Source organism: Salmo salar, chromosome 01, assembly GCF_965601325.2.
Source record: "Salmo salar chromosome 01, fSalSal1, whole genome shotgun sequence".
NCBI classification, from domain to species: domain Eukaryota; kingdom Metazoa; phylum Chordata; class Actinopteri; order Salmoniformes; family Salmonidae; genus Salmo; species Salmo salar.
Genome location: NC_138291.1, coordinates 162,805,498 through 162,826,599, shown reverse-complemented (window position 1 = coordinate 162,826,599; position 21,102 = coordinate 162,805,498).

The window sequence follows — 21,102 nt, the reverse complement described above, 5'->3', positions numbered from 1 at the left end:
CGCGGCCCACGCTTGGATTGCGTCCTACCTGACAGGTCGCTCCTACCAGGTGGCGTGGCGAGAATCTGTTTCCGCACCATGCGCTCTCACCACTGGTGTCCCCCAGGGCTCTGTTCTAGACCCTCTCCTATTCTCGCTATACACCAAGTCACTTGGCTCTGTCATATCCTCACATGGTCTCTCCTATCATTGCTATGCTGTCGACACATAATTAATCTTCTCCTTTCCCCCTTCTGATAACCAGGCTGCGAATCGCATCTCTGCATGTCTGTCAGACATATCAGTGTGGATGACGGATCACCACCTCAAGCTGAACCTCGGCAAGACGGAGCTGCTCTTCCTCCCGGGGAAGGACTGCCCGTTCCATGATCTCGACATCACGGTTGACAACTCCTTTGTGTCCTCCTCCCAGAGTGCTAAGAACCTTGGCGTGATCCTGGACAACACCCTGTCGTTCTCCACTAACATCAAGGCGGTGACCCAATCCTGTAGGTTCATGCTCTACAACATTCGCAGAGTACGACCCTGCCTCACACAGGAAGCGGAGCAGGTCCTAATCCAGGCACTTGTCATCTCCCGTCTGGATTACTGCAACTCGCTGTTGGCTGGGCTCCCTGCCTGTGCCATTAAACCCTTACAACTCATCCAGAATGCCGCAGCCCGTCTGGTGTTCAACCTTCCCAAGTTCTCTCACGTCACCCCGCTCCTCCGCTCTCTCCACTGGCTTCCAGTTGAAGCTCGCATCCGCTACAAGACCATGGTGATTGCCTACGGAGCTGTGAAGGGAACGGCACCTCCATACCTTCAGGCTCTGATCACCCAAACAAGGGCACTGCGTTCATCCACCTCTGGCCTGCTGGCCCCCCTACCTCTGAGGAAGCACAGTTCCCGCTCAGCCCAGTCAAAACTGTTCGCTGCTCTGGCACCCCAATGGTGGAACAAGCTCCCTCACGACGCCAGGACAGCGGTGTCAATCACCACCTTCCGGAGACACCTGAAACCCCACCTCTTTAAGGAATACCTAGGATAGGATAAAGTAATCCTTCTAACCCCCCCCCCCCCCCCCCCCCCCCTAAAAGATTTAGATGCACTATTGTAAAGTGGTTGTTCCACTGGATATCATAAGGTGAATGCAACAATTTGTAAGTCGCTCTGGATAAGAGCGTCTGCTAAATGACTTAAATGTAAAAAATGTAAAAATGGTAGTGATAGCAGTTTAGTGATGATGTGGTAGAAGTAACAATGATGATGGTAATGATAGCAGTTTAGTGATGGCGTTTGTAGTAGAAGTAGTAATGATGATGGTAGTGATAGCAGTTTAGTGATGGTGGTGGTGGTAGTAGTAATGATGATGGTAGTGATAGCAGTTTAGTGATGGCAGTGGTAGAAAAGTAGTAATGATGATGGTAGTGATAGCAGTTTAGTGATGGTGGTGGTAGGTAGTATTAGTAATGATGATGGTAGTGATAGCAGTTTAGTGATGGTGGTGGTGGTAGTAGTAGTAATGATGATGGTAGTGATAGCAGTTTAGTGATGGTGGAGGTTGTATTAGTAATGATGATGGTAGTCATTGCAGTTTAGTGATGGTAGTGATAGCAGTTTAGTGACGGTGGTGTTGGTAATATTAATAATGATGATGGTAGTGATAGCAGTTTAGTGATGGTGGAGGTTGTATTAGTAATGATGATGGTAGTGTTAGCAGTTTAGTAATGATGATGGAAGTGATAGCAGTTTAGTGATGATGTGGTAGTAGTAGTAATGATGATGGTAGTCATTGCAATTTAGTGATGGTAGTGATAGCAGTTTAGTGACAGTGGTGTTGGTAATATTAATAATGATGATGGTAGTGATAGCAGATTAGTGATGGGGTGGTAGTAGTAATGATGATGGTAGTGACAGCAGTTTAGTGATGGTGGTAATAGTAAAAATGATGATGGTAGTGATAGCAGTTTAGTGATGTTTGTGGTAGTAGTAGTAGTAATGATGATGGTAGTGATAGCATTTTAGTGATGGTAGGGGTTGTAATAGTAGTAATGATAATGGATGTGATACCAGTTTAGTGATGGAGGTAGTAGTAGTAATGATGATGGAAGTGATAGCAGTTTAGTGATGGTGGTGGTGGTAGTAGCAGTAATGATGATGGTAGTGATAGCAGTTTAGTGATGGTGGTGGTGGTAGTAGAAGTAATAATGATGGAATTGATCGCAGTTTAGTGATGATGGTGGTAGAAGTAATAATGATGATGGTAGTGATAGCATTGTAGTGACGGTAGTGGTGGTAATAGTAATAATGATGATGGTAGTGATAGCAGTTTAGTGATGGTGGTGGTAGTAGTAGTATTGATGATGGTAGTGATAGCAGTCTAGTGATGGTGGTGGTGGTAGTAGTAGTAATGATGATGGTAGTGATAGCAGTTTAGTTATGGTGGTGGTAGAAGTAGTAATTATGATGGTAGTGATAGCAGTTTAGTGATGGTGGAGGTAGTATTAGTAATGATGATGGTAGTGATAGCAGTTTAGGGATGGTGGTGGAAGAAGTAGTAATGATGATGGTCGTGGTAGCAGTTTAGTGATGATGTGGTAGTAGTAGTAATGATGATGGTAGTCATTGCAGTTTAGTGATGGTGGTGGTGGTGGTAGTAGAAGTAATGATGGTAGTGATAGCAGTTTAGTGACGGTGGTGTTGGTAATATTAATAATGATGATGGTAGTGATAGCAGATTAGTGATGGGGTGGTAGTAGTAATGATGATGGTAGTGATAGCATTTTAGTGATGGTAGGGGTTGTAATAGTAGTAATGATGATGGATGTGATACCAGTTTAGTGATGCTGGTAGTAGTAGTAATGATGATGGTAGTGATAGCAGTTTAGTGATGGTGGTGGTGGTAGTAGCAGTAATGATGATGGTAGTGATAGCAGTTTAGTGATGGTGGTGGTGGTAGTAGAAGTAATGATGATGGAATTGATAGCAGTTTAGTGATGATGGTGGTAGAAGTAATAATGATGATGGTAGTGATAGCATTGTAGTGACGGTAGTGGTGGTAATAGTAATAATGATGATGGTAGTGATAGCAGTTTAGTGATGGTGGTGGTAGTAGTAGTATTGATGATGGTAGTGATAGCAGTCTAGTGATGATGTGGTAGTAGTAGTAATGATGATTGTAACGTCCGTCGTATGATTTGGACCAAGGCGCTGCGGGTTGAGTGCTTATTTTGACGTTTATTTTAAATAACCACGAACACTTCACAAGAAAACAAGAAAACGGACGACAACATAACAGTTTGCAGGCTAACCCTAGCAGTGCAAAACAACCTCCCACAATTCCCAAAACAAACATACTCCTAAATATAGGACCTTCAATCAGAGGCAACGATAACCAGCTGCCTCCAATTGAAGGCCCCAATCCCAATTACTAAACATAGAAATAAACACCCTAGAAACAGACACAGATCTATACATCATAGAACTAAAGCAAAAACCCCGGAAACATAAATCAAACGCCCTTCTACATAAACACACACTCAAAACCATATAAAACAAATACCCCCTGCCACGTCCTGACCAAACTCTAATTACAAATAACCCCTTTACTGGTCAGGACGTGACACTACACCCCCCCCCCCCCCCCCCCCCCCACAAAGGTGCAGACCCCGGATGCACCTGACATCAAAAAAAAATCTACAAAAATAAACCCCTTACTAAAGGGAGGGAAGGGAGGGTGGGCTGCCATCACCGACGGCTCCCGTGCTACACCCCCCCCCTCCCCAAACCTCCTACAGTGGAGGTGGCTTAGGCTTAGGCTCAGGCCTTAGTCCCCTACCTGACCAGTCCACCCCCACTCAATACCTCGGCCTGAAGCCTGTCACTGTAGACCCTGGACTGGAATCTGGGAGCTCTGGACTGTAGGGCGACTCTGGGAGCTCCGGACTGTGGGACGACTCTCTTGGTTCCGGACAGTGGGACGTCTCTCTTGGTTCCGGACAGTGGGCCGTCTCTCTACGGGGCACTGTTGCCGGAAGCTCTGGATGAGGCACTGTTGCCGGAAGTTCTGGACGAGGCACTGTTGCCAGAAGTTCTGGACGAGGCACTGTTGCCGGAAGTTCTGGACGAGGCACTGTTGCCGGAAGTTCTGGACGAGGCACTGTTGCCGGACACTCTGGACGAGGCACTGTTGCCGGACACTCTGGACGAGGCACTGTTGCCGGACACTCTGGACGAGGCACTGTTGCCGGACACTCTGGACGAGGCACTGTTGCCGGACACTCTGGACGAGGCACTGTTGCCGGACACTCTGGACGAGGCACTGTTGCCGGACACTCTGGACGAGGCACTGTCGCCGGACACTCTGGACGAGGCACTGTCGTCGGAAGCTCGGGACTGGGCTGACACACTGGAGGCCTGGTGAGTGGGGCTGGCTTAGGGCGTGCCAGACTAAGCACACGCATCACAGGGCTAGTGCGAGGAACAGGAACAGGACGTACTGGACTGGGCTGATGAACTGGAAGCCTAGTGCGTGGGGCTGGTACTGGAGGTATCAGACTGGAGACACGCACCTCAAGGCTAGTGCGAGGAGCGGGAACAGGATACACTGGGCCGTGAAGACGCACTGGCGGTCTTGAGCGCAGTACTGGCTCCACCCTTACTGGCTGGATGCCGGCTTCCCCCTGGCAAATGCGGGGCGCTGGCACCGCGCATACCGGCCTGTGAATACTTGGCCTCGACGCCGTGCGCATCACTCCAAAGCATGGGACCTGCCCAGTAATAGGCTGCCTCCAATAAGCACGGGGAGTTGGCTTGGGGCTTCACCCTGGCCCAGCCAAACTACCTGTGTGCCCCCCCAAAACAATTATTGGGGGTGCCTCTCCACCTCTACCTGCTTCCCAGGCAGGCTGTCACAACGGTCCAGTAGTTGTTCCCACATCCAGTCTATCCTTGCCTCTAATGCCTCCAGCGACCAGGATGCCATCACCTCCCGAGCGCGCTGCTTTCTCCACTCCAGGTGCTGCTCCCTTCTTTTCCTGGCCCAGGATCTTTGCTCCTACTGGGCCCGCTGCTTGGTCCGTTGTTGGTGGGAGGTTCTGTAACAGCTGTCGTATGAATTGGACCAAGGCGCAGCGGGTTGAGTACTCATTTTGACGTTTATTTTAATAACCTCTATGGGCTAGGTGGGACGCTTGCGTCCCACCTACTCAACAGCCAGTTGAATCCTGTGGCGCGTTATTCAAATCCTTAGATATGCTATTACTTCAATTTTTCAAAAATATGACTATTTTACACCATTTTAAAAATAAGACTCTCGTTAATCTAACCACACTGTCCGATTTCAAAAAGGCTTTACAACGAAAGCAAAACATTAGATTATGTCAGCAGAATACCCAGCCAGAAATAATCAGACACCCATTTTTCAAGCTAGCATATAATGTCACATAAACCCAAACCACAGCTAAATGTAGCACTAACCTTTGATGATCTTCATCAGATGACAACCCTAGGACATTATGTTATACAATACATGCATGTTTTGTTCAATCAAGTTCATATTTATATCAAAAACCAGCTTTTTACATTAGCATGTGACTAGCATGTGACTAGCATTCCCACAGAACACTGCCGGTGAATTTACTAAATTACTCACGATAAACGTTCACAAAAAGCATAACAATTATTTTAAGAATTATAGATACAGAACTCCTCTATGCACTCGATATGTCCGATTTTAAAATAGCTTTTCGGTGAAAGCACATTTGGCAATATTCTCAGTAGATAGCCCGGCATCACAGGGCTAGCTATTTAGACACCCAGCAGGTTTAGCACTCATCAAAGTCAGATTTACTATAAGAAAAATGTTCTTACCTTTGTTGTCTTCAACAGAATGCACTCCCAGGACTTCTACTTCAATAACAAATGTTGGTTTGGTCCAAAATAATCCATCGTTATATCCAAACAGCGGCGTTTTGTTCGTGCGTTCTAGACACTATCCTAAAGGCTAAATAAGGGTGACGAGCATGGCGCAATTCGTGACAAAAGAATTCTAAATATTCCATTACCGTACTTCGAAGCATGTCAACCGCTGTTTAAAATCAATTTTTATGCCATTTTTCTCATAAAAAAGCGATAATATTCCAACCGGGAATCTGCGTTTAGATAAACAGAGAAAGGAAAAGAAAGCATTCGGTCGAAGCGGGCATGCACCTAAGCCCATAGTACTCTGAGTGGCCACTTGCCAAAAGCGATAAAGTGTTTCAGCCAGAGCCTGCCTCGATATCGTTCAACCTTTTCCCGGGCTCTGAGACCCTATGGAAGACGTAGGAAGTGTCACGTTATTGCATAGATCCTGAGTCTTCAATAAAAAGAGCCAAGATGAAACACTACTTCTCAGACAGGCCACTTCCTGCTTGAAATCTTCTCAGGTTTTGGACTGCCATAGGAGTTCTGTTATACTCACAGACACCATTCAAACAGTTTTAGAAACTTTAGGGTGTTTTCTATCCAAAGCCAATAATTATATGCATATTCTAGTTACTGGGCAGGAGTAGTAACCAGATTAAATCGGGTAAGTTTTTTATCCAGCCGTGTCAATACTGCCCCCTAGCCCTAACTTAAATAACCACGAACACTTCACAAGAAACCGGACAACAACATAACAGTTTGCAGGCTAACCCTAGCAGTGCAAAACAACCTCCCACAATTCCCAAAACAAACATGCTCCTAAATATAGGACCTTCAATCAGAGGCAACGATAACCAGCTGGCTCCAATTGAAGGCCCCAATCCCAATTACTAAACATAGAAATAAACACCCTAGAAACAGACATAGATCTATACAACAAAGAACTAAACCAAAACCCCGGAAACATAAATCAAACGCCCCTCTACATAAACACACGCACAAAACCATATAAGACAAATACCCCCTGCCACATCCTGACCAAACTCTAATTACAAATAACCCCTTTACTGGTCAGGACGTGGCAATGATGGTAGTCATAGCAGTTTAGTGATGGCGGTGGTGGTAGCAGTAGTAATGATGATGGTAGTGATAGCAGTTTAGTGATGGTGGTGGTGGTAGTAGTAGTAATGATGATGGAACTGATAGCTGTTTAGTGATGGTGATAGTAGAAGTAATAATGATGATGGAAGTGATAGCATTGTAGTGATGGTAGTGGTGGTAATAGTAATAATGATGAAGGTAGTGATAGCAGTTTAGTGATGGTGGTGGTAGTAGCAGTAGTAATGATGATGGTAGTGATAGCAGTTTAGTGATGGTAGAGGTGGTAATAGTAATAATGATGGCGGTAGGGATAGCAATTTAGCCATGGTTGTGGTAGTAGTAGTAATGATGATGGTAGTGATTGCAGTTTAGTGATGGTTGTGGTAGTAGTAGTAATGATAATGGTAGTGATACCATTTTAGTGATGGTAGAGGTGTTAATAGTAATAATGATGATGGTAGTGATCGCAGTTTAGTGATGGTGGTGATAGTAGTAGTAGTAATGATGATGGTAGTGATAGTAGTTTAGTGATGGTGGTGGTAGTGGAAGAAATGATGATGGTAGTGATAGAAGTTTAGTGATGGTGGTAGTAGTAGTAATGAGGATGGTAGTGATAGCAGTTTAGTGATGGTGGTGGAAGAAGTAGTAGTAATGATTATGGCAGTGATAGCAGTTTAGTGATGGCGGTAGAAGTAGTAATGATGATGGTAGTGATAGCAGTTTAGTGATAGTGGGTGTAGCAGCATTAATGATGATGGTAATGATAGCATATTACTTATGGTAGAGGTGTTAATAGTAATAATGATGATGGTAGTGATCGCAGTTTAGTGATGGTGGTGACAGTAGTAGTAGTAATGATGATGGTAGTGATAGTAGATTAGTGATGGTGGTGGTAGTAGTAGTAATGATTGAGTCAATCACCACCTTCTGGAGACACTTGAAACCCCACCTCTTTAAGGAATACCTAGGATAGGATAAAGTAATCCTTCTAACCCCCCCCCCCCTTAAAAGATTTAGATGCACTATTGTAAAGTGGTTGACCACTGGATATTATAAGGTGAATGCACCAATTTGTAAGTCGCTCTGGATAAGAGCGTCTGCTAAATGACTTAAATGTAAATGTTAAATGTAATGATGATGGTAGTGATAGCAGTTTAGTGATGCTGGTGGTAGTAGTAATGATGATGTTAGTGATAGCAGTTTAATGATAGTGGTGGTGGTAGTAGGAATGATGATGGTAGTGATAGCAATTTAGTGATAGTGCTGGTGGTAGTAATGATGATGGTAGTGATACTAGTTTAGTGATGGTGGTGGTGGTAATATTAATAACGATGATGGTAGTGATAGCAGTTTAGTGAATGTTGTGGTAGTAGTAATGATGATGGTAGTGATAGCAGTTTAATGATAGTGGTGGTGGTAGTAGTAATGATGATGGTAGTGATAGCAATTTAGTGATAGTGCTGGTGGTAGTAATGATGATGGTAGTGATAGCAGTTTAATGATAGTGGTGGTGGTAGTAGTAATGATGATGGTAGTGATAGCAATTTAGTGATAGTGCTGGTGGTAGTAGTAATGATGATGGTAGTGATAGCAGTTTAATGATAGTGGTGGGGGTAGCAGTAATGATGATGGTAGTTATAGCAATTTAGTGATAGTGCTGGTGGTAGTAATGATGATGGTAGTGATAGCAGTTTAGTGATGGTGGTGGTGGTAATATTAATAATGATGATGGTAGTGATAGCAATTTAGTGAATGTTGTGGTAGTAGTAGTAGAATGATGGTAGTGATAGCAGTTTAGTGATGGTGGTGGTAGTAGAAGTAATGATAATGGTAGTGATAGCAGTTTAGTGATGGTGTGGTAGTAGAAGTAATGATGATGGTAGTGATAGCTGTTTAGTGATGGTGGTGATGGTAGTAGTAGAAATTATAATGGTAGTGATAGCAGTTTAGTGATGGTAGTGGTGGTGGTAGTAATAATGATGATGGTAGTGATAGAAGTTTAGTGATGGTGGTAGTAGTAGTAATGAGGATGGTAGTGATAGCAGTTTAGTGATGGTGGTGGAAGTAGTAGTAGTAATGATTATGGCATTGATAGCAGTTTAGTGATGGTGGTAGAAGTAGTAATGATGATGGTAGTGATAGCAGTTTAGTGGTGGTGGTGGTGGTAGTAGTAGCAGTAGTAATGATGATGGCAGTGATAGCTATTTTTTGATGGTTGTGGTAGTAGTAGTAATGATGATGGTAGTGATAGCAGTTTAGTGATGGTAGTGGTGATAATATTAATAATGATGAAGTAGTGGTAGCAGTTTAGTGATGGTTGTGGTAGTAGTAGTAGAATAATGATGGTAGTGATAGCAGTTTAGTGATGGTGGTGGTGGTGGTAGTAGTAGTAGTAGTAATGATGATGGCAGTGATAGCAGTTTAGTGATGGTGGTGGTAGTAGTAGTAATGATGATGGTAGTGATACCAGTTTAGTGATGGTGATGGAAGTACTAGAATGATGATGGTAGTGAAAGCAGTTTATGGAGGTGGTAGTAGTAATGATGATGGTAGTGATAGAAGTTTAGTGATGGTGGTGGTAGTAGTAGTAATGATGATGGTAGTTATGGCAGTTTAGTGATGGTGGTGGTGGTAGTAGTAGAATGATAATGGTAGTGATAGCAGATTAGTTATAGTGGTGGTGGTAGTAGTAGTAATGATGAAAGTAGTGATAGCAATTTAGTGATGGTGGTGGTAGTTATGATAATGGTAGTGATAGCAGTTTAGTGATGGTGGTGGTAGTAGTAGTAATGATGATGGTAGTGATAGCAGTGTAGTGATGAAGGTGGTGGTAGTAGTAGTAATGATGAAGGTAGTGACACCAGTTTAGTTATGGTGGTGGTAGTAGTAGTAGAATGATGATGGTAGTGATAGCAGTTTAGTGATGGTGGCAGTAGTAGTAGTAATGATAATGGTAGTGATAGCAGTTTAGTGATTGTCGTGGTAGTAGTAGTAATGATGATGGTAGTGATAGCATTTTAGTGGTGGTGGTGGTGGTAGTAGTAGTAATGATGAAGGTAGAGACACCAGTTTAGTTATGGTGGTGGTGGTAGTAGTAGTAATGATGAAGGCAGTGATATATGTTTAGTGATGGTGGTGGTAGTAATGATGATGGTAGTGATAGCAGTTTAGTGATGGTGGTGGTGATAATATTAATAATGATGAAGTAGTGATAGCAGTTTAGTGATGGTTGTGGTAGAAGTAGTAGAATGATGATGGTAGTGATAGCAGTTTAGTGATGGAAATGGTAGTAGAACTAATGATGATGGTAGTGATATCAGTTTAGTGATGGTGGTGGTAGTAGTAGTAATGATGATGGTAGTGATAGCAGTTTAGTGATAGTGGTGGTGGTAGTAGTAATGATGATGGTAGTGATAGCAGTTTAGTGATGGTGGGGGTAGCAGTAATGATGATGGTAGTTATAGCAGTTTAGTGATAGTGCTGGTGGTAGTAATGATGATGGTAGTGATAGCAGTTTAGTGATGGTGGTGGTGGTAATATTAATAATGATGATGGTAGTGATAGCAATTTAGTGAATGTTGTCGTAGTAGTAGTAGAATGATGGTAGTGATAGCAGTTTAGTGATGGTGGTGGTAGTAGAAGTAATGATAATGGTAGTGATAGCAGTTTAGTGATGGTGTGGTAGTAGAAGTAATGATGATGGTAGTGATAGCTGTTTAGTGATGGTGGTGATGATAGAAGTAGAAATTATAATGGTAGTGATAGCAGTTTAGTGATGGTAGTTGTGGTGGTAGTAATAATGATGATGGTAGTGATAGAAGTTTAGTGATGGTGGTAGTAGTAGTAATGAGGATGGTAGTGATAGCAGTTTAGTGATGGTGGTGGAAGTAGTAGTAGTAATGATTATGGCCTTGATAGCAGTTTAGTGATGGTGGGGGTAGCAGTAATGATGATGGTAGTGATAGCAGTTAATGATAGTGCTGGTGGTGGTAGTAATGATGATGGTAGTGATAGCAGTTTAGTGATGGTGGTGGTGGTAATATTAATAATGATGATGGTAGTGATAGCAATTTAGTGAATGTTGTGGTAGTAGTAGTAGAATGATGGTAGTGATAGCAGTTTAGTGATGGTGGTGGTAGTAGAAGTAATGATAATGGTAGTGATAGCAGTTTAGTGATGGTTGTGGTAGTAGTAGTAATGATGATGGTAGTGATAGCAGTTTAGTGATGGTGGTGGTGATAATATTAATAATGATGAAGTAGTGATAGCAGTTTAGTGATGGTTGTGGTAGTAGTAGTAGAATGATGATGGTAGTTATAGCAGTTTAGTGATGGTGGTGGTGGTGGTAGTAGTAGTAGTAGTAATGATGATGGCAGTGATAGCAGTTTAGTGATGGTGGTGGTAGTAGTAGTAATGATGATGGTAGTGATACCAGTTTAGTGATGGTGATGGAAGTACTAGAATGATGATGGTAGTGATAGCAGTTTAGTGATGGTGGTGGTGGTGGTAGTAGTTGTAGTAGTAGTAATGATGATGGTAGTGATAGAAGTTTAGTGATGGTGGTAGTAGTAGTAATGAGGATGGTAGTGATAGCAGTTTAGTGATGGTGGTGGAAGTAGTAGTAGTAATGATTATGGCATTGATAGCAGTTTAGTGATGGTGGTAGAAGTAGTAATGATGATGGTAGTGATAGCAGTTTAGTGATGGTGGTGGTAGTAGTAGTAATGATGATGGTAGTGACAGCAGTGTAGTGATGAAGGTGGTGGTAGTAGTAGTAATGATGAAGGTAGTGACACCAGTTTAGTTATGGTGGTGGTAGTAGTAGTAGAATGATGATGGTAGTGATAGCAGTTTAGTGATGGTGGCAGTAGTAGTAGTAATGATAATGGTAGTGATAGCAGTTTAGTGATGGTGGTAGAAGTAGTAATGATGATGGTAGTGATAGCAGTTTAGTGGTGGTGGTGGTGGTAGTAGTAGTAGTAGTAATGATGATGGCAGTGATAGCTATTTTTTGATGGTTGTGGTAGTAGAAGTAATGATGATGGTAGTGATAGCAGTTTAGTGATGGTGGTGGTGATAATATTAATAATGATGAAGTAGTGATAGCAGTTCAGTGATGGTTGTGGTAGTAGTAGTAGAATGATGATGGTAGTGATAGCAGTTTAGTGATGGTGGTGGTGGTGGTAGTAGTAGTAGTAGTAATGATGATGGCAGTGATAGCAGTTTAGTGATGGTGGTGGTAGTAGTAGTAATGATGATGGTAGTGATACCAGTTTAGTGATGGTGATGGAAGTACTAGAATGATGATGGTAGTGAAAGCAGTTTAGTGATGGAGGTGGTAGTAGTAATGATGATGGTAGTGATAGAAGTTTAGTGGTGGTGGTTTGTGGTGGTGGTGGTAGTAGTAGTAGTAGTAATGATGATGGCAGTGATAGCTATTTTTTGATGGTTGTGGTGGTAGTAGTAGAACGATAATGATAGTGATAGCAGATTAGTGATGGTGGTGGTGGTAGTAGTAGTAATGATGAAAGTAGTGATAGAAGTTTAGTGATGGTGGTGGTAGTTATGATGATGGTAGTGACAGCAGTGTAGTGATGAAGGTGGTGGTAGTAGTAGTAATGATGAAGGTAGTGACACCAGTTTAGTTATGGTGGTGGTAGTAGTAGTAGAATGATGATGGTAGTGATAGCAGTTTAGTGATGGTGGCAGTAGTAGTAGTAATGATAATGGTAGTGATAGCAGTTTAGTGATGGTGGTAGAAGTAGTAATGATGATGGTAGTGATAGCAGTTTAGTGGTGGTGGTGGTGGTAGTAGTAGTAGTAGTAATGACGATGGCAGTGATAGCTATTTTTTGATGGTTGTGGTAATAGAAGTAATGATGATGGTAGTGATAGCAGTTTAGTGATGGTGGTGGTGATAATATTAATAATGATGAAGTAGTGATAGCAGTTCAGTGATGGTTGTGGTAGTAGTAGTAGAATGATGATGGTAGTGATACCAGTTTAGTGATGGTGGTGGTGGTGGTAGTAGTAGTAGTAGTAATGATGATGGCAGTGATAGCAGTTTAGTGATGGTGGTGGTAGTAGTAGTAATGATGATGGTAGTGATACCAGTTTAGTGATGGTGATGGAAGTACTAGAATGATGATGGTAGTGAAAGCAGTTTAGTGATGGAGGTGGTAGTAGTAATGATGATGGTAGTGATAGAAGTTTAGTGGTGGTGGTTTGTGGTGGTGGTGGTAGTAGTAGTAGTAGTAATGATGATGGCAGTGATAGCTATTTTTTGATGGTTGTGGTGGTAGTAGTAGAATGATAATGATAGTGATAGCAGATTAGTGATGGTGGTGGTGGTAGTAGTAGTAATGATGAAAGTAGTGATAGCAGTTTAGTGATGGTGGTGGTAGTTATGATAATGGTAGTGATAGCAGTTTAGTGATGGTGGTGGTAGTAGTAGTAATGATGATGGTAGTGATAGCAGTGTAGTGATGGTGGTGGTGGTAGTAGTAGTAATGATGAACGTAGTGACACCAGTTTAGTTATGGTGGTGGTAGTAGTAGTAGAATGATGATGGTAGTGATAGCAGTTTAGTGATGGTGGTGGTAATAGTAGTAATGATGATGATAGTGATAGCAGTTTAGTGATGGTAATGGTGGTGGTAGTAGTAGTAGTAGTAATAATGATGATGGCAGTGATAGCAGTTTAGTTATGGTGGTGGTAGTAGTGGTAATGATGATGGTAGTTATAGCAGTTTAGTGATGGTGGTGGTGGTAGTAGTAGTAGTAATGATGATGGTAGTGATACCAGTTTAGTGATGGAAATGGTAGTAGAAGTAATGATAATGGTAGTGATAGCATGTTTTGTGATGGTGGTGGTAGTAGTAGTAATGATGATGGTAGTGATAGCAGTTTAGTGGTGGTGGTGATGGTGGTGGTGGTAGTAGTAGTAGTAGTAATGATGATGGCAGTGATAGCTATTTTTTGATGGTTGTGGTGGTAGTAGTAGAATGATAATGATAGTGATAGCAGATTAGTGATGGTGGTGGTGGTAGTAGTAGTAATGATGAAAGTAGTGATAGCAGTTTAGTGATGGTGGTGGTAGTTATGATAATGGTAGTGATAGCAGTTTAGTGATGGTGGTGGTAGTAGTAGTAATGATGATGGTAGTGATAGCAGTGTAGTGATGGTGGTGGTGGTAGTAGTAGTAATGATGAACGTAGTGACACCAGTTTAGTTATGGTGGTGGTAGTAGTAGTAGAATGATGATGGTAGTGATAGCAGTTTAGTGATGGTGGTGGTAGTAGTAGTAATGATGATGGTAGTGATAGCAGTTTAGTGATGGTAATGGTGGTGGTAGTAGTAGTAGTAGTAGTAATGATGATGGCAGTGATAGCAGTTTAGTTATGGTGGTGGTAGTAGTGGTAATGATGATGGTAGTTATAGCAGTTTAGTGATGGTGGTGGTGGTAGTAGTAGTAGTAATGATGATGGTAGTGATACCAGTTTAGTGATGGAAATGGTAGTAGAAGTAATGATAATGGTAGTGATAGCATGTTTTGTGATGGTGGTGGTAGTAGTAGTAATGATGATGGTAGTGATAGCAGTTTAGTGGTGGTGGTGATGGTGGTAGTAGTAGTAGTAATGATGATGGCAGTGATAGCTATTTTTTAATGGTTGTGGTAGTAGTAGTAATGATGATGGTAGTGATAGCAGTTTAGTGATGGTGGCAGTAGTAGTAGTAATGATAATGGTAGTGATAGCAGTTTAGTGATGGTGGTAGAAGTAGTAATGATGATGGTAGTGATAGCAGTTTAGTGGTGGTGGTGGTGGTAGTAGTAGTAGTAGTAATGATGATGGCAGTGATAGCTATTTTTTGATGGTTGTGGTAGTAGAAGTAATGATGATGGTAGTGATAGCAGTTTAGTGATGGTGGTGGTGATAATATTAATAATGATGAAGTAGTGATAGCAGTTCAGTGATGGTTGTGGTAGTAGTAGTAGAATGATGATGGTAGTGAAAGCAGTTTAGTGATGGAGGTGGTAGTAGTAATGATGATGGTAGTGATAGAAGTTTAGTGGTGGTGGTTTGTGGTGGTGGTGGTAGTAGTAGTAGTAGTAATGATGATGGCAGTGATAGCTATTTTTTGATGGTTGTGGTGGTAGTAGTAGAATGATAATGATAGTGATAGCAGATTAGTGATGGTGGTGGTGGTAGTAGTAGTAATGATGAAAGTAGTGATAGCAGTTTAGTGATGGTGGTGGTAGTTATGATAATGGTAGTGATAGCAGTTTAGTGATGGTGGTGGTAGTAGTAGTAATGATGATGGTAGTGATAGCAGTGTAGTGATGGTGGTGGTGGTAGTAGTAGTAATGATGAACGTAGTGACACCATTTTAGTTATGGTGGTGGTAGTAGTAGTAGAATGATGATGGTAGTGATAGCAGTTTAGTGATGGTGGTGGTAATAGTAGTAATGATGATGATAGTGATAGCAGTTTAGTGATGGTAATGGTGGTGGTAGTAGTAGTAGTAGTAATAATGATGATGGCAGTGATAGCAGTTTAGTTATGGTGGTGGTAGTAGTGGTAATGATGATGGTAGTTATAGCAGTTTAGTGATGGTGGTGGTGGTAGTAGTAGTAGTAATGATGATGGTAGTGATACCAGTTTAGTGATGGAAATGGTAGTAGAAGTAATGATAATGGTAGTGATAGCATGTTTTGTGATGGTGGTGGTAGTAGTAGTAATGATGATGGTAGTGATAGCAGTTTAGTGGTGGTGGTGATGGTGGTGGTTGTAGTAGTAGTAGTAGTAATGATGATGGCAGTGATAGCTATTTTTTGATGGTTGTGGTGGTAGTAGTAGAATGATAATGATAGTGATAGCAGATTAGTGATGGTGGTGGTGGTAGTAGTAGTAATGATGAAAGTAGTGATAGCAGTTTAGTGATGGTGGTGGTAGTTATGATAATGGTAGTGATAGCAGTTTAGTGATGGTGGTGGTAGTAGTAGTAATGATGATGGTAGTGATAGCAGTGTAGTGATGGTGGTGGTGGTAGTAGTAGTAATGATGAACGTAGTGACACCAGTTTAGTTATGGTGGTGGTAGTAGTAGTAGAATGATGATGGTAGTGATAGCAGTTTAGTGATGGTGGTGGTAGTAGTAGTAATGATGATGGTAGTGATAGCAGTTTTGTGATGGTAATGGTGGTGGTAGTAGTAGTAGTAGTAGTAATGATGATGGCAGTGATAGCAGTTTAGTTATGGTGGTGGTAGTAGTGGTAATGATGATGGTAGTTATAGCAGTTTAGTGATGGTGGTGGTGGTAGTAGTAGTAGTAATGATGATGGTAGTGATACCAGTTTAGTGATGGAAATGGTAGTAGAAGTAATGATAATGGTAGTGATAGCATGTTTTGTGATGGTGGTGGTAGTAGTAGTAATGATGATGGTAGTGATAGCAGTTTAGTGGTGGTGGTGATGGTGGTAGTAGTAGTAGTAATGATGATGGCAGTGATAGCTATTTTTTAATGGTTGTGGTAGTAGTAGTAATGATGATGGTAGTGATAGCAGTTTAGTGATGGTGGCAGTAGTAGTAGTAATGATAATGGTAGTGATAGCAGTTTAGTGATGGTGGTAGAAGTAGTAATGATGATGGTAGTGATAGCAGTTTAGTGGTGGTGGTGGTGGTAGTAGTAGTAGTAGTAATGATGATGGCAGTGATAGCTATTTTTTGATGGTTGTGGTAGTAGAAGTAATGATGATGGTAGTGATAGCAGTTTAGTGATGGTGGTGGTGATAATATTAATAATGATGAAGTAGTGATAGCAGTTCAGTGATATTTGTGGTAGTAGTAGTAGAATGATGATGGTAGTGATAGCAGTTTAGTGATGGTGGTGGTGGTGGTAGTAGTAGTAGTAGTAATGATGATGGCAGTGATAGCAGTTTAGTGATGGTGGTGGTAGTAGTAGTAATGATGATGGTAGTGATACCAGTTTAGTGATGGTGATGGAAGTACTAGAATGATGATGGTAGTGAAAGCAGTTTAGTGATGGAGGTGGTAGTAGTAATGATGATGGTAGTGATAGAAGTTTAGTGGTGGTGGTTTGTGGTGGTGGTGGTAGTAGTAGTAGTAGTAATGATGATGGCAGTGATAGCTATTTTTTGATGGTTGTGGTGGTAGTAGTAGAATGATAATGATAGTGATAGCAGATTAGTGATGGTGGTGGTGGTAGTAGTAGTAATGATGAAAGTAGTGATAGAAGTTTAGTGATGGTGGTGGTAGTTATGATGATGGTAGTGACAGCAGTGTAGTGATGAAGGTGGTGGTAGTAGTAGTAATGATGAAGGTAGTGACACCAGTTTAGTTATGGTGGTGGTAGTAGTAGTAGAATGATGATGGTAGTGATAGCAGTTTAGTGATGGTGGCAGTAGTAGTAGTAATGATAATGGTAGTGATAGCAGTTTAGTGATGGTGGTAGAAGTAGTAATGATGATGGTAGTGATAGCAGTTTAGTGGTGGTGGTGGTGGTAGTAGTAGTAGTAGTAATGACGATGGCAGTGATAGCTATTTTTTGATGGTTGTGGTAATAGAAGTAATGATGATGGTAGTGATAGCAGTTTAGTGATGGTGGTGGTGATAATATTAATAATGATGAAGTAGTGATAGCAGTTCAGTGATGGTTGTGGTAGTAGTAGTAGAATGATGATGGTAGTGATACCAGTTTAGTGATGGTGGTGGTGGTGGTAGTAGTAGTAGTAGTAATGATGATGGCAGTGATAGCAGTTTAGTGATGGTGGTGGTAGTAGTAGTAATGATGATGGTAGTGATACCAGTTTAGTGATGGTGATGGAAGTACTAGAATGATGATGGTAGTGAAAGCAGTTTAGTGATGGAGGTGGTAGTAGTAATGATGATGGTAGTGATAGAAGTTTAGTGGTGGTGGTTTGTGGTGGTGGTGGTAGTAGTAGTAGTAGTAATGATGATGGCAGTGATAGCTATTTTTTGATGGTTGTGGTGGTAGTAGTAGAATGATAATGATAGTGATAGCAGATTAGTGATGGTGGTGGTGGTAGTAGTAGTAATGATGAAAGTAGTGATAGCAGTTTAGTGATGGTGGTGGTAGTTATGATAATGGTAGTGATAGCAGTTTAGTGATGGTGGTGGTAGTAGTAGTAATGATGATGGTAGTGATAGCAGTGTAGTGATGGTGGTGGTGGTAGTAGTAGTAATGATGAACGTAGTGACACCAGTTTAGTTATGGTGGTGGTAGTAGTAGTAGAATGATGATGGTAGTGATAGCAGTTTAGTGATGGTGGTGGTAATAGTAGTAATGATGATGGTAGTGATAGCAGTTTAGTGATGGTAATGGTGGTGGTAGTAGTAGTAGTAGTAATAATGATGATGGCAGTGATAGCAGTTTAGTTATGGTGGTGGTAGTAGTGGTAATGATGATGGTAGTTATAGCAGTTTAGTGATGGTGGTGGTGGTAGTAGTAGTAGTAATGATGATGGTAGTGATACCAGTTTAGTGATGGAAATGGTAGTAGAAGTAATGATAATGGTAGTGATAGCATGTTTTGTGATGGTGGTGGTAGTAGTAGTAATGATGATGGTAGTGATAGCAGTTTAGTGGTGGTGGTGATGGTGGTGGTGGTAGTAGTAGTAGTAGTAATGATGATGGCAGTGATAGCTATTTTTTGATGGTTGTGGTGGTAGTAGTAGAATGATAATGATAGTGATAGCAGATTAGTGATGGTGGTGGTGGTAGTAGTAGTAATGATGAAAGTAGTGATAGCAGTTTAGTGATGGTGGTGGTAGTTATGATAATGGTAGTGATAGCAGTTTAGTGATGGTGGTGGTAGTAGTAGTAATGATGATGGTAGTGATAGCAGTGTAGTGATGGTGGTGGTGGTAGTAGTAGTAATGATGAACGTAGTGACACCAGTTTAGTTATGGTGGTGGTAGTAGTAGTAGAATGATGATGGTAGTGATAGCAGTTTAGTGATGGTGGTGGTAGTAGTAGTAATGATGATGGTAGTGATAGCAGTTTAGTGATGGTAATGGTGGTGGTAGTAGTAGTAGTAGTAGTAATGATGATGGCAGTGATAGCAGTTTAGTTATGGTGGTGGTAGTAGTGGTAATGATGATGGTAGTTATAGCAGTTTAGTGATGGTGGTGGTGGTAGTAGTAGTAATGATGAAAGTAGTGATAGCAGTTTAGTGATGGTGGTGGTAGTTATGATAATGGTAGTGATAGCAGTTTAGTGATGGTGGTGGTAGTAGTAGTAATGATGATGGTAGTGATAGCAGTGTAGTGATGGTGGTGGTGGTAGTAGTAGTAATGATGAACGTAGTGACACCAGTTTAGTTATGGTGGTGGTAGTAGTAGTAGAATGATGATGGTAGTGATAGCAGTTTAGTGATGGTGGTGGTAGTAGTAGTAATGATGATGGAAGTGATAGCAGTTTAGTGATGGTAATGGTGGTGGTAGTAGTAGTAGTAGTAGTAATGATGATGGCAGTGATAGCAGTTTAGTTATGGTGGTGGTAGTAGTGGTAATGATGATGGTAGTGATACCAGTTTAGTGATGGAAATGGTAGTAGAAGTAATGATAATGGTAGTGATAGCATGTTTTGTGATGGTGGTGGTAGTAGTAGTAATGATGATGGTAGTGATAGCAGTTTAGTGGTGGTGGTGATGGTGGTAGTAGTAGTAGTAATGATGATGGCAGTGATAGCTATTTTTTGATGGTTGTGGTAGTAGTAGTAATGATGATGGTAGTGATAGCAGTTTAGTGATGGTGGTGGTAGTAGTAGTAATGATGATGGTAGTGATAGCAGTTTAGTGATGGTGATGGTGGTGGTAGTAGTAGTAGTAGTAGTAATGATGATGGAAGTGATAGCAGTTTAGTTATGGTGGTGGTAGTAGTGGTAATGATGATGGTAGTTATAGCAGTTTAGTGATGGTGGTGGTGGTAGTAGTAATAGTAATGATGATGATAGTGATACCAGTTTAGTGATGGAAATGGTAGTAGAAGTAATGATAATGGTAGTGATAGCAGTTTTGTGATGGTGGTGGTAGTAGTAGTAATGATGATGGTAGTGATAGCAGTTTAGTGGTGGTGGTGGTGGTGGTAGTAGTAGTAGTAATGATGATGGCAGTGATAGCTATTTTTTGATGGTTGTGGTAGTAGTAGTAATGATGATGGTAGTGATAGCAGTTTAGTGATGGTGGTGGTGATAATATTAATAATGATGAAGTAGTGATAGCAGTTCAGTGATGGTTGTGGTAGTAGTAGTAGAATGATGATGGTAGTGATAGCAGTTTAGTGATGGTGGTGGTGGTGGTAGTAGTAGTAGTAGTAATGATGATGGCAGTGATAGCAGTTTAGTGATGGTGGTGGTAGTAGTAGTAATGATGATGGTAGTGATACCAGTTTAGTGATGGTGATGGAAGTACTAGAATGATGATGGTAGTGAAAGCAGTTTAGTGATGGAGGTGGTAGTAGTAATGATGATGGTAGTGATAGAAGTTTAGTGGTGGTGGTTTGTGGTGGTGGTGGTAGTAGTAGTAGTAGTAATGATGATGGCAGTGATAGCTATTTTTTGATGGTTGTGGTGGTAGTAGTAGAATGATAATGATAGTGATAGCAGATTAGTGATGGTGGTGGTGGTAGTAGTAGTAATGATGAAAGTAGTGATAGAAGTTTAGTGATGGTGGTGGTAGTTATGATGATGGTAGTGACAGCAGTGTAGTGATGAAGGTGGTGGTAGTAGTAGTAATGATGAAGGTAGTGACACCAGTTTAGTTATGGTGGTGGTAGTAGTAGTAGAATGATGATGGTAGTGATAGCAGTTTAGTGATGGTGGCAGTAGTAGTAGTAATGATAATGGTAGTGATAGCAGTTTAGTGATGGTGGTAGAAGTAGTAATGATGATGGTAGTGATAGCAGTTTAGTGGTGGTGGTGGTGGTAGTAGTAGTAGTAGTAATGACGATGGCAGTGATAGCTATTTTTTGATGGTTGTGGTAATAGAAGTAATGATGATGGTAGTGATAGCAGTTTAGTGATGGTGGTGGTGATAATATTAATAATGATGAAGTAGTGATAGCAGTTCAGTGA